Source organism: Scyliorhinus torazame, chromosome 11 (assembly GCF_047496885.1).
Source record: "Scyliorhinus torazame isolate Kashiwa2021f chromosome 11, sScyTor2.1, whole genome shotgun sequence".
In the NCBI taxonomy this organism is placed as follows: Eukaryota; Metazoa; Chordata; class Chondrichthyes; order Carcharhiniformes; family Scyliorhinidae; genus Scyliorhinus; species Scyliorhinus torazame.
In genome coordinates, this window is record NC_092717.1 from 60591290 (window position 1) to 60604935 (window position 13646).

Consider the following 13646-nt stretch of genomic DNA (forward strand, 5'->3'; position numbering starts at 1 on the left):
CAAAATGGCTTCCTACTGGGCTGTTATGGCAATTAGTCCATAAATCTATTTTGTTTGAAAGCTGAAAGGGTCTTTCTAGCATTTAGTTAGTTAAGTCAGGGTGCTGTTTGCTCTACTCTGGCCTCTGATGGCGCTCATGACCTCAAATGGTAGGCCGTGATAACTCCAGTGTCCCGCTGAGTTTCCCACAAGAATTCCTCCCTTGCTAATTCCGTCAGAGGTTTGATGACCAATTGTTAATACGCTGTCACATTGAGCTGTTATGGTAAAAAAGCATTGAAGCAGAGATTAAAGGAATCCATGTGAAAAAGGCCAACAAGATTTGGTTCAGTCGAACATGAACAGATAAAATTCATGTAAAATATATCCCAGATGACATTTCTCCAGTAACATTTTCATCCATTCTTGCTAAGCAGCCATATTATGTCAAAAGTTGTTATTAATGAGTTATTTTGTGTGATATATTTAGCCAGAATGTGAGAAGTCGTACTTCCACACTGAAGCAGTTTGGAAACACCATTCTTTTTCTGAAGTACTGTATGATCTCATCATTTGTGAGCATTTCCACAGATGGCTCTTAGCTTTTCCACAGCCCTCTTTAGGATTGGCCCAGACATCAGCTGTTCCAATGCTTCCTTCAGTCCTTGCTAAGCCACAGGTTTTCAACAGCTTTCTTCAAGGCTGTCCCTTCCATTCAACTTCCTGCTGCTTCATTCAGCCAGTTTTTATTTTGCACAGCAGATGCCAGGGTGCGCTGCTCCACCTAATGGCGCTAGCAAGAACTGGGAAAACCCGCAACTGGGAACAACCAACACCTGACAATGTAAGGCCTTGGAATTATCAAGATGGATGTTTCAATACATACGGCTGAATTGAACCTTCAGACACGTCGACAGAAGTGGAACCTGGCAGCGCGTCACAACGGCAGAGGTTTCCGGAGCGTGCTTGTCAGTGGTTTGTTAATACAGCCGTTGCATTTGTATCTAACTTCCAGGTTTTATGATCAATTAGAGTGCTCAAGTGGCCGTGATGACAACGCACAGTCTCTTTCAACTCTGCTACATAAAGGGACCCTGTGCGGTGAGATTTGAATCATGCATTTTGGCACAGCCAGATCTGTAGAGATGGAGGGTTAATGAGGCAGCACCACACTTCAGAGCATCACAGAAAAATACAGTGCAGAAAAGGCCCTTCGGTCTGTCGTGTCTGCTCTGCCGCATGAAAGGCACCTGATCTTAATCCCATTTACCAGCACCTTGCTAAGACATGCCATGTGCTCATCCGGATACCTTTTAAAGGATGTGAGGCATCCTGCCACTACCACCTTCCCAGGCAGTGCATTCCAGACCTCTCTGGGTAAAAACGTTTTCCTCCAATCTTCCCTGAATCTCACGCTCCTCACCTTAAACATGTGTCCCCTCGTAACCAACCTTCAACTAAGGAGGGCAGCTGTTCCCTATCCACCCTGTCCATGCTCCTCATAGTCTTGTACACCTCGAGCAGGTCGCCCCATAGTCTTCTCTGCTCCAGAGAAAACAACCCAAGCCTACCCAACCTCTCTTCATAACATAAATGTTTATGGTCCAGCTCCGTGGTCTGAGTCTGCCATGGAGCACGGCATGGCTGTTGGAGGCCGCCGCCATGCGCATACACGGTTCTGACCCGAAAGTGCAGGGACCTGTATCTGCAGCAAAAGCTGTTTGTTTCAAGCTGGTTCACTGCTAGCCCCCTGCAGGGCTAGGAATATGTGACCCTTTCATGCCAGTGAAAGTCCACAGTTTTTACGACAGCGTGGGGACATAGTCCCAAATACAGAGAATCCAGCCCATTATTCCTCAGGCCAACAAATCCCTCTCTGGTGAGGCACCTTCTCACACCCCTGTCAGGCCAGCCACTACTGATGTTTACCACCATCTTAGTGCAATATTACACCCTAATTGAGTCTTGACAAGCCTGGCCATTCGATTGAGGGGAGAGGGGGGGGGGGGGGGGGGGGGGGGGAGAGTGGGGGGGGGGGTGGTTACTGGTGGTAGACTCTCAGTTATCTGATGATAGAGTTAAATGCAACATATCAGCATGGCATATATAAGGTGGCATGGTGGCACAGTGGTTAGCTCTGCTGCTTCACAGCATCAGGGATCCAGGTTCGGATCCAGCCTTGAGTGACTGTGTGGAGTTTACACATACGCCTCGTGTCTGAATGGGTTTTCTCCGGGTGCTCTTGGGTCTCCCCCCACGGTCCAAAGATGTGCTGGTTAGGAGGATTGACCATATTAAATTGCCCCTCAGATGTATAGGTTAAGTTAAGGGATTGTTGGGCTGGGGCGGGAGAGTGAGTTTGGATTGAGTGCTCTTTCGGAGGGTCGGTGCAGACGCGATGGGCCGAATGGCCTCCTGCATTGTAGGGATTCTATGATTCTCTGACGTACACATGTTGACTTGATGTCAACAGACACTGAAATTTGGTGATCTGCACAATGATGACTTGGAATCCTCTCACCTTGTCAGTTTTAATTCTTGTCTATCACCTTCTCCAAGTGTCCCTCAGGAAGTGGTGTCTGAAGAGAGCAACAACGCCTCAGAACCCACTCACTCTGAGGATTCACCTTCGCAGGACTCTTTCACACCCTCCAACAGATCAGAATGGTGGGGCTGACCAGGCAGCTACTTGGGGAATCACACATCACTGGTGATCAGGAGTTGGAAGTGGAGAAACTCCATCAGAGAGCACCGGACTCTCCCCGTTCGGCGTGATAGACCACTCTCATTCTGGATGCCCTGCCTGGTGCATCGTAAAGAGCACTCCCAATTTGTCCAGGCACCTGAATTATACCTTCAGCCTAATAATATAAAAGCGAGGGCAGCACGGTAGCATTGTGGATAGCACAATTGCTTCACAGCTCCAGGGTCCCATGTTCGATCCCGGCTTGGGTCACTGTCTGTGCGGAGTCTGCACATCCTCCCCGTGTGTGCGTGGGTTTCCTCCGGGTGCTCCAGTTTCCTCCCACAGTCCAAAGATGTGCAGGTTAGGTGGATTGGCCATGATAAATTGCCCTTAGTGTCCAAAATTGCCCTTAGTCTTGGGTGGGGTTACTGGGTTATGGGGATAGGGTAGAGGTGTGGACCTTGGGTAGAGTGCTCTTTCCAAGAGCCGGTGCAGATTCGATGGGCCGAATGGCCTCCTTCTGCACTGTAAATTCTATGATCTATGAAAATACTGCGGGTGCTGGAAATCTGAAATAGAAACAGAAGGCACTGGATAACTTCATTGCAGTGTTAACGTAAGCCTATTTGTAACACTAATAAAGATTATTATAAAAAAACAGCTGAAGGAGATGTGACAACGAACAAAGAACAAAGAAATGTACAGCACAGGAACAGGCCCTTCGGCCCTCCAAGCCCGTGCCGACCATGCTGCCCGACTAAACTACAATCTTCTACACTTCCTGGGTCCGTATCCCTCTATTCCCATCCTATTCATGTATTTGTCAAGATGCCCCTTAAATGTCACTATCGTCCCTGCTTCCACCACCTCCTCCGGTAGCGAGTTCCAGGCACCCACTACCCTCTGCGTAAAAAACTTGCCTCGTACATCTACTCTAAACCTTGCCCCTCTCACCTTAAACCTATGCCCCCTAGTAATTGACCCCTCTACCCTGGGGAAAAGCCTCTGACTATCCACTCTGTCTATGCCCCTCATAATTTTGTAGACCTCTATCAGGTCTCCCCTCAACCTCCTTCGTTCCAGTGAGAACAAACCGAGTTTATTCAACCTCTCCTCATAGCTAATGCCCTCCATACCAGGCAACATTCTGGTAAATCTCTTCTGCACCCTCGCTAAAGCCTCCACATCCTTCTGGTAGTGTGGCGACCAGAATTGAACACTATACTCCAAGTGTGGCCTAACTAAGGTTCTATACAGCTGCAACATGACTTGCCAATTCTTATACTCAATGCCCCGGTCAATGAAGGCAAGCATGCCGTATGCCTTCTTGACTACCTTCTCCACCTGTGTTGCCTCTTTCAATGACCTGTGGACCTGTACTCCTAGATCTCTTTGACAAGTGCAATTGAATGCAACTTGCAGCTCCCTAGGAATCTTGTACAGAAATGACTTGTAATCATTGTGTTTTAGACCAGCTGAACACGGATGGGGTGGAATCCCTCTCAGTCAATGAAGACTCCTGGTTGACCTGGAGAGGGTGGTCTTTGATTATCCCGTTTGAAATCGATGATTCCCTGGAACTATTGGAATTCAGTAGAGCAATCTGAGGGCCTACTTATTCTGACTGGGTTTATAATATTACGCCCGTTTAATATGCCCACAGATTGATGTGGAAGATGGACAATTTACTTTTAAAAGCAGAATGAAAATGGACAGGATAGACTTCAGGGGTCAGGTGTCCATTTGTTGTGTTTTCTGTACAGACTCAGAGACTGACTCATGTCTGGGCATGTATTTGGGAAGTTACATAAAATGCAATGGACCTTCCAGTTGCTAATAACTGCTCCTCTCCATAGACTTGCAGGCTTCATGGAGGTGGAAATGCAAATAAAAATATTTGGAGGTTATTCAAATCGGGAGAGGCAGTGAGGATGCCAAACTTTCCCCATTGTGCGGCAATTACTTAGCTTATCAAACTATTTGTGGGGCATTGGAAACACGGATATTGTGGTCATTTGACAAACCAGCTCATGGTAAGTTTCAGCATAATAACTCGTATCTTGGGCAGACCAGGATCAATCAGTCTTGGATACAAAGACTACAGAGAGAATGCATCTCACCCAGGATAAAGAAGAAGCCTGCCACGAAATTCAACCATAGAGAGAGCGACGTGGTCTTCACCATGGAGGCTTGGCTTCAACTTTGATAGGAGAAGAACCTGCTGTTGCCAGAAGTAAACTACTGTGAATTCATCACCAGAAACCTCCTGCATCCATTGCCTTCAGTGAACCAAGAGAGAATACTCAGAGCTACAACATTTACAACTACCCCCTCAAGAACTGATAATAACATTGACTTTTTCAACTCTTTTAGTAATATAAGTGAATGCTATACCTTTTTCGACCATCTTTTCTTAAGGGTGTGGGTCTGGTGTAAATGGGTGAGGAGGCACTATTGCAGTTACATTTTGGATGTTGAGAAAATAAGGCTAGAACTCTCTGCCCGTTGAGATTCCTTTTTCCCGCCAGCAGTGTACTCCCAGCGGCGTGGGTGGTTTCAAATACCATTGACAAATGGCGGGAGTAGAGAATCCCACCGCCAGCAAATGGCGCTTCACTTGAGAAACACGCGGCTGGGCAACTGGAGAATCCAGCCCTAAATGTTTATACTTCTAACTTAAAACAAGAGAAAACCTATCAAGTGCTTGTTTTTGAAAATTACAACACTTTTTCTTTAAGATATATCTTCATGCGGTTAGTTGAGAGATGGGGGGAAAAGGAGATCCATCTATCATCCTTCCCCTGTCTATAATAATCAGTAGAGAAATGCACCTGGAAAACATGGCATCATCACCTGTGAAATCTATGTCTGTGCAGCAGATCTTGTGATTCAACAAATATAGGAGCTGGAGGCAAAGAAAGTAAGCACAATAATGTCCTAGTCTTCACTGGCAATGTGTGCCGAATTGGTTCAAGGTAGTGAAATGACCTCAAAGCATTGAAAATTACATCCAAAGCAGTGAAAACACACCCAGAACAAATTCTGTGAGCAAAAGCCTTTCACTTCAGCAAGGAAGTAGGTGACACATCTCAGTATTTAATGTTTTCTTTCCTTAATGTTTGTTTTCTCAACTCCATTAATTCCTACTGGCCAGAATTCTCCGGCTGTTGAGATTCCCGGTTCCCACCTGCAACGCACCCCCACCTGCGGGTTTCCCGGCAACATGGGAGGCTTCATTTGGAAATTCCATTGAGAAGCGGTGGGAGTAGGGAATCCCGCTGCCAGCGAATGTCGTGCAGCAGAAAGATATGCCACTGGAGGGCCCAGAGAATCCAGCCCACTGTTTTTTCACCATGTTCACCATGTTTTCCCTGGCAAGTTCCATGATGCTCAGGAAACCCATGTGCGCAGAATTGAAGTCAGAATACTGGGTTAAAACGGCAGCTGTGTATTAATTGATACATTTCAATGGCAGGGCTGTCAGTCCCATGGTGGTTTCCTGCACACCGATGAGCTCGCATTAATTTAAGGTGGAAGTTGATGGATCCTGTCAATTTCCTGACCGACCCTGGCAACTTCCTGAAGGGCCCTGGCAACTTCCTGACTGGTCCTACCAACTTCACAACATACTGCAGTTTCCGATTTTTGTGAGGGCCACGAAGAATCCAGCATGAGTTGAAGGATAGAAAGAAATAACATTTATTTACAATAACGTATATATACATTGATACACCATCAATAATAGATGATGATGATAGTAACTGAGGCTTTAATACACTAAACAGCAAGCCTCCTGCCTCTGGACCCGAACTGGGTCTGGAGGCGGAGACTTGCCTCTTTTATACAGAAGCCCCGAGGGGAGGAGCCACAGGCGGAGCCAGCCTGGTCAAGCCCAGGCATGTACAACACAGCACGGTGAATACAATACAATGAACACAATAACGTGGTTTACCACATTCACCCCCTGTTTAAATAAAAGTCTGGCGGGGGTGAAGTGGTGTTAAAGGTCAAGTATGTCGGGGGCCTTGACCTTCCACTGTGACTGCCTCAGTCCCAGCTGTGGTTTTGGCGCCGGCTTCAACACCTGCGTGTCTGGGAGCCTGTTGTCATCTTCTTCACCCAGATGTTAAGTCGGCGCTGCTTGTCCTCGGTGGGCCTGCGGGAGTCAGTTCGTGAGGGAGGTGGACAGAGGTAAGGGGAGACGGTGTAGGGTGGGGTGTGGTGGTGATTTTCGACGGGGAGCCTGCAGGAGCCAAATCATGAAGGGAGACCGTGTCCTGACGCCCGTCCTGGTGTGTCACGTAGGCATATTGGATATTGGGGGTTCGCATGGAGCAGCAGGACCTTCTCGACGAGGGGGTCGGTTTTATGGCTCCTCGCATGCTTGTGGAAAAGAACGGGCCCCGGGACTGTCAGCCAGGACGGAAACGAGACCCCGGAGGTGGACTTCCTGGGGAAGGCAAACACACGCTCACGAGGAGTCTGGTTAGTGGCCGTACATCGATGCGACCGGATGGAGTGGAACGCATCGGGGAGGACCTCCTGCCAGCGGGAGACTGGGAGACTTTTCGACTGTAGGGCCAGGAGGCCGTCCTTCCAGACCGTCGCGTTCTCCCTCTCCGCCTTTGCTGAGCAGGAACTGACGCAACTCGTCGCTCATAAAGGAGGAGCCCCGATCAATGTGGATATAGGCGGGGAACCCGAACAGGGTGAAAAGATTGTGCAGGGCCTTGATAACGGAGGCAGAGGTCATGTCAGGGCAGGGGATGGCGAAGGGGAATCTGGAGTACTCATCAACGATGTTGAGGAAGTACACGTTACGGTCAGTGGAGGGGAGGGGCCCTTTGAAGTCCATGCTGATAAGCTCAAAAGGGCGGGAGGCCTTTTCCAGATGTGCTCTGTCTGGCCGTTGAAGTGCGGTTTGCACTCCGCGCAGACGTGGCAGTCCCTGGTCACGGACCTGACCTCCTCGATGGAGTAGGGCAGGTTGCGAGCCTTGATAGAAAAAGCAGGTGACCCCCGGGTGACAGAGGTCGTTGTGGAGGGCCCTGAGTCGGTCTACTTGTGCGCTGGCATATGTACCGCGGGAGAGGGCATCTGGGGGCTCATTGAGCTTCCCGGGTTGATACAAGATGTCATAGCTGTAGGTGGAGAGCTCGATCCTCCACCTCAGGATCTGTCGTTCTTGGTTTTGGCCCCTGTGTATTGTTAAACTTGAAAGCAACCGACCATTGGTCAGTGAGGAGAGTGAATCGCCTGCCGGCCAGGTAATGCCTCCAATGTCTCACAGCTTCTACTATGGCTTGGGCCTCTTTTTTGATGGAGGAGTATCGAATTTCGGAGGCATGGAGGGTACGGGAGAAGAAAGCCATGGGCCTGCCTGCCTGGTTGAGTGTAGCGGCCAGAGCAAAGTCCGACGCATCGCTCTCCACTTGGAAAGGGATGGCCTCGTCCACAGCGTGCATCACGGCTTTGGCGATGTCTGTTTTGATGCGATCGAAGGCCAGTCGGGCCTCAGTCGCCAGGGGAAACGTGGTGGACTTGATCAGTGGGCGGGCCTTGTCTGCGTAGTTGGGGACCCATTGGGCATAGTAAGAGAAGAACCCCAGGCATCTCTTCAGGGCCTTGGGGCAGTGGGGAAGGGGGAGTTCCAAGCGGTCGGGGTCGGGCCCTAGGACTCCGTGTTCCACGACGTAGCCGAGGATGGCCAGACAGGTTGTGCGAAAGACGCATTTCTCTCTATTATAAGTTAGGTTCAGGAGATTTGCGGTGTGGAGGAAGTGCCGGAGGTTCTCGTCATGGTCCTGCTGGTCACAGTCGCAGATGGTGACGTTGTCTAGATGCAGGAACGTGGCCCGCAACCCGTACTTGTCAACCATTCGGTCCATTTCCCTTTGGAAGACCGAGACCCCGTTGGTGACGCCGAAGGGAACCCTGAGGAAATGATAGAGGCGGCCGTCTGCCTCGAAGGCAGTGTATTGGCGGTCCTCCGGGCGGAGAGGGAGCTGGTGGTACGCAGACTTCAAGTCGACTGTAGAGAAGACTTGATACTGCGCAACCTGATTGACCATGACAGATATGCAGGGGAGGGGGTACGCATCGAGCAGCGTGTACCGGTTGATAGTCTGACTAATCGATGACCATCCGGTCCTTCTCCCCAGTCTTGACGACCACCACTTGGGCTCTCCAGGGGCTGTTACTTGCCTCAAGGATCCCCTCTTGTGAGAGTCGCTGGACCTCAGACTGTACTGTAGCAGGTACTGTAGCGTCTGCTTCTGTTAGCGATGGCCTACAGTCCGGGGTGAGTTTTGCGAAGAGGGAGGGTGGGGTGACCTTAAGGGTTGCGAGGCTACAGATGGTGAGGGGGGGCAGGGGTCTGTTGAACTTTAGGGTAAGGCTCTGGAGGTGGCACTGGAAGTCGAGCCCCAATAATAGGGCAGCACAGAGATGGGGGAGGACATAGAGCCTAAAGTTGGTGTACTCTACACCTTGCACAGTGAGGGTCGCGACATAGTACCCCCGGATCTTCACTGCTTGGGATCCGGTAGCCAGGCAGGTTTTCTGGGTCACGGGTAGGATGGGGAGGGAGCAGCGCCTTACCGTATCTGGGTGTATGAAGCTATCCATGCTCACGGAGTCGAAAAGGCAGGCCGTCTCGAGCCCGTTGATCTGACGGTCATCGTGGACTTCGCGAGGTGGTGCGGCCGGGACTGGTCCAGTGTGACGCATGCGAGTGTCAGAAGACGGTCGGCGGATCAGTCGGCGGTAGCAGCGGCCAGCATATGGTCGGGCGAGCTGGGTGCCCGGGAGGCAGCGGAGAGGTCCCAAGATGGCGGCCCCCATGAGTCGCACGTGGCAGGCAAGGTGCAAGATGCCGTCCAAGATGGCGGCCCCCATGAGTCGCACCTCGCCTGCCACGTACAAGATGGCATCCAAGATGGCGGCCCCCGTGGATCACACGTGGAGGGCGAGGTGCAAGATGGCGCGCCCGTGTGTCGCACGTGTCGGCTGAGATTAAAAATGGCGGAGCCCACGGGTCGCACATGGTAGGTGGCGCGGCAGCTGCGGGTGGCCCTGACCGGCAGAAGGCAGCGCTGCTGGGCCCAGAAGATATAGTAGGGGGTCGGGCCTGGCAGGCTTTTGCGAAGTGGCCCTTCTTCCCACAGCCATTACAAGTAGCATTCCGTGCCGGGCAGCGTTGTCGGGGGTGATTACCCTGGCAGCAGAAGTAGCATTTTGGGCCTCCAGCGTTGGCGGGCCGCTGCGCTGCGCGGCGCAGGCTTGCGTCGCACCCGGGTCAGTTGATGGCTGCGCCCACGAGGCCCACGAGGGTGCCGCACAGTCGGAGGTGTAGGGCCCCATGTTCTGGGAGGCCACCTCCAATGAGTTGGAGAGTTGTGCTGTCTCTGGGAGGCCGAGTGTCCTCCCTTCTAATAAACGATGGCGGATACAGTTCGAGTGCATGCCCGCGACAATCAGCAGCTCCGCGTCCTGGGTAGCCGATATCGCCTGGCAGTCACAGTTTCGACAGAGGATGCACAGGAATTCCGCGAGTGATTCCCCAAGGCGTTGGCGGCTCGTGGCGAGGAGGTGCCTAGCATATACCTGGTTGACGGATTTCACATAATGTCCTTTAAGCAGCGTTATCGCCTCTGCATACGAGGGGACGTCCCTGATGAGGTTAAAGACTCTTGGGCTCACCCGTGCATGGAGGACCTGCTTCTTCTGGAGGTCTGTGAAGTCTTCGTTGAAAGATGCGAGAAGCAGCTTAGCCAGTGTTCAAAAGTCTCTGTAGCGTCAGCTGGTTGTGGGTCCAGGTGTAAGCGATCAGGCTTGAGTGAAGAGTTCATCTTGAGTAAAGAGTCCATCTTTAGAAGTTTAGAATATTAAATTGATACACCATCAATAATAGACGACGAGTGATAAACGTAACTGAGGCTTTAATACACTGCCGCTACCTCCTGCCTCTGGACTCAAACTGGATCTGGAGGCGGAGACTTGCCACTATTATACAGTAGCCCCGATGGGAGGAGCCACAGGCGGAGTGGTCCTACATGAAACAAAAAACGAGCCAGTCTCGTATCCATAGACCCGGAAGACTGCTTCTTTAGGCCTCGTTTGAATGTCTGCACTGCGTGCTCCGCCAACCCATTGGAAACCGGGTGGTATGGAGCGGTGCGGATATGGCATCTGCCGTTCATCTTCACAAACCTTGCAAACTCCTCACTTGTGAACGGCGTGCCGTTGCCCGTGACCAGCACCCCGGGGAGCCCATGCGTACTGAAAGGCAAACGCATCTGCGATTGTTGCGAATGACGTTGCTAACATTTGGTTGGTTCAATTGGCTCTGTTTTATAACCTTTGCTCTAGAGTCGCCAGGTATCTTTATGATACTGCCACGAGGTTCAAGTTCAAATAATGATCAATAACTCAACACACCAATTAGTAAGATTCAAATCAAAACACATTTATTATACACAGTAAATTGCTACTCATGCATAAACTCTACTTTCTAGGCTATTTCTAAAACTAACAGGCCTATACTTAGCTTCGGACTGGCCCACCAGGTCAGGGGAACAAATGGCCTTTCGTTCAGGTCCTGAGTCTGCGGGATTCAAAGCTGGTATGGACTGGTAGCTAGGAGTGCCTATCTCGTAGCGAGCGTTGACTTGAGACTTAGTTGGTTGATGCGGCAGCTTGGACAGGTCACTCTCACGGGTTGATTCAAGTTGCTGAGTGACCCTGCCAAAGAAGGATGATTTGAACTTGGGGGCTTTACTTTATAGTCCCCAGGGGCTTCCCGCCCTTTGGGGCGGACCCCGTACCTGGTTCCAAGTGATTGGACTACTTTCTGATCACTTAGATCGATGTCTCCAATGCTGGAGCGGTTCCCTTATCGCTAGGCGGTCCCTAAATGTCCGTTGGCCTTCCTTTGTCTTGGCTCCTGCTGGTGCCGAGGAGTCTGGCTTGGCTTTGTTTACCTTAACTGTTGCCATTGTGCCTTGGAATCGCTCATTACTATGCAGATGGCTGCTGCATTACGATGCAGGTGGCTGCTGGTTTCAGTGCTGTCTGGTTCCTTACAGGTTCCAATACACATGATTTCTGTATTTGCTAGACTTTGCCTGTGTCGGCTGAATTTCCCTTCAGCCTTTGCGGTTCTCCATTTTCAGTCGGGAAGTGGCCAACTCAGGTGGCTACAACGTTGTGCCTACCATCTTATGCACCTCTAACCATTTAGACTGGGCATCGATTAATAGAAGGAACATGGATCCTTGAAAAGGGCCTCCGAAATTCACATGCAAGCGCGCCCAAGGCCACCCTGGCCATTCCCAGTGATGTAGGGGCGTGGCCGCGAAGCTTATGATGCTCCTGGCAAATGGAGCAGTTTTGGGCCACCTTCTCAATGTCGGTGTCGAGGCCTGGCCACCGGTCATAACTCCGGGCCAACATTTTCATTTTGGTCACACCCGGATGCCCATTGTATCAGCTCCTGCCCTTTTTCCGGGACAATCTGTCATGAGAATGTCACTTTAAGAAATGTTTGCCTGCTCATGTTACTGCAGTGATGTCTGAGTGTGGGTGAAGCTGAGCTCTAGTTCTTTTTAGTTTCACTTTGAGAAAAGCTTGGGTGTGTCTGTCTTTTTGGTTTTGTTTCTCAGTGTATTTTCAGTGTATTGTAGCTGAAGTCAGAAAAAGCAGTTGTACTGTTGATCTCTCTCTGCCATGAAGGACTATCTCTTAATCATTTGGTGAATTCAGAATTATAAATTTTTTCAGTATTGAATGTAAACTCTGATGTGCTTCTGTTTAAAGGTTTGTTAAGTCTTTTGGGTGTAAAAGGAGAGCATACAGGTTACTTAGTGTTGTATTCTTTGGGGGTTATCTTTGAATTAATGGTTGCTAAGATATTCACTGTTTGTTTTAAAAAGATTAACTTGAGTTCATAGATCATAGATCATAGAATTTACAGTGCAGGAGGAGGCCATTCGGCCCATCGAGTCTGCACCGGCTCTTGGAAAGAGCACCCTACCCAAGGTCAACACCGCCACCCTAGCCCCATAACCCCGTAACCCCACCCAACACTAAGGGCAATTTTGGACACTAAGGGCAATTTATCATGGCCAATCCACCTAACCTGCACATCTTTGGACTGTGGGAGGAAACCGGAGCACCCGGAGGAAACCCACGCACACACGGGGAGGATGTGCAGACTCCGCACAGACAGTGACCCAAGCCGGAATCGAACCTAGGACCCTGGAGCTGTGAAGCAATTGTGCTATCCACAAGGCTACCGTGCTGCCCTAAATTTTATGGACTCCTTGCCTGTCACGGCATCACAGATCCGTGAGTGGACCCAGACGGAGCCAGTCCTGTCAAAGCTTCGGTTCATAGAATAAACATTGTTTTGTTTAAAAAAAAAATACTGGTCCATTTCTGCTGCACCATACCTGTAGAGTGAGCCGTGTACTCCCCATACCACAATCTATTAAAAGTTGTGGGTCAGGTGAACTCCATGATACACTTTGGGATTCTCTAAACCCTGACCCAAAACAAATCACACGCGCCCCCCACAAGAGGATACCGGCTTCCACGCTGAATTCTGACAGCTTGGAGGAAAATGCCCGCAACTCACCTGGGAGCTGTCTATGCTGCCCACCACACAGGACTATGTGCCGAAGCTTTGACAGGACTGGCTCCGTCTGGGTCCACTCACGGATCTGTGATGCCGTGACAGGCAAGGAGTCCATAAAATTTAGGGTTGCAACCACCTCACCGGTCTTGGGGGTCGACATGGGGCAGGTTGACAAAGGCAATCGGCTCAGTGCGTCGGCACTCGCTGTCTGGGTCCCTGGTTTATGCTCCATAGAATACTCGTATGCAGCAAGCAACAAAGCCCAGCGCTTGATCCGTGCGGAAGCAATGGGCGGTATTGGCTTATGCTCTCAGAAAATCCCAGCAGAGGCTTATGATCAGTCAC

General features: G+C 50.5%; 1 protein-coding gene across 1 annotated transcript in view; it reads left to right on the plus strand.

Moving 5' to 3' along the window:
- The window catches only part of itga9 (integrin, alpha 9), a 936771-nt gene that overhangs the window by 571316 nt on the left and 351809 nt on the right, over positions 1–13646 (plus strand). The gene's annotated exons all lie outside the window — the stretch shown is intronic.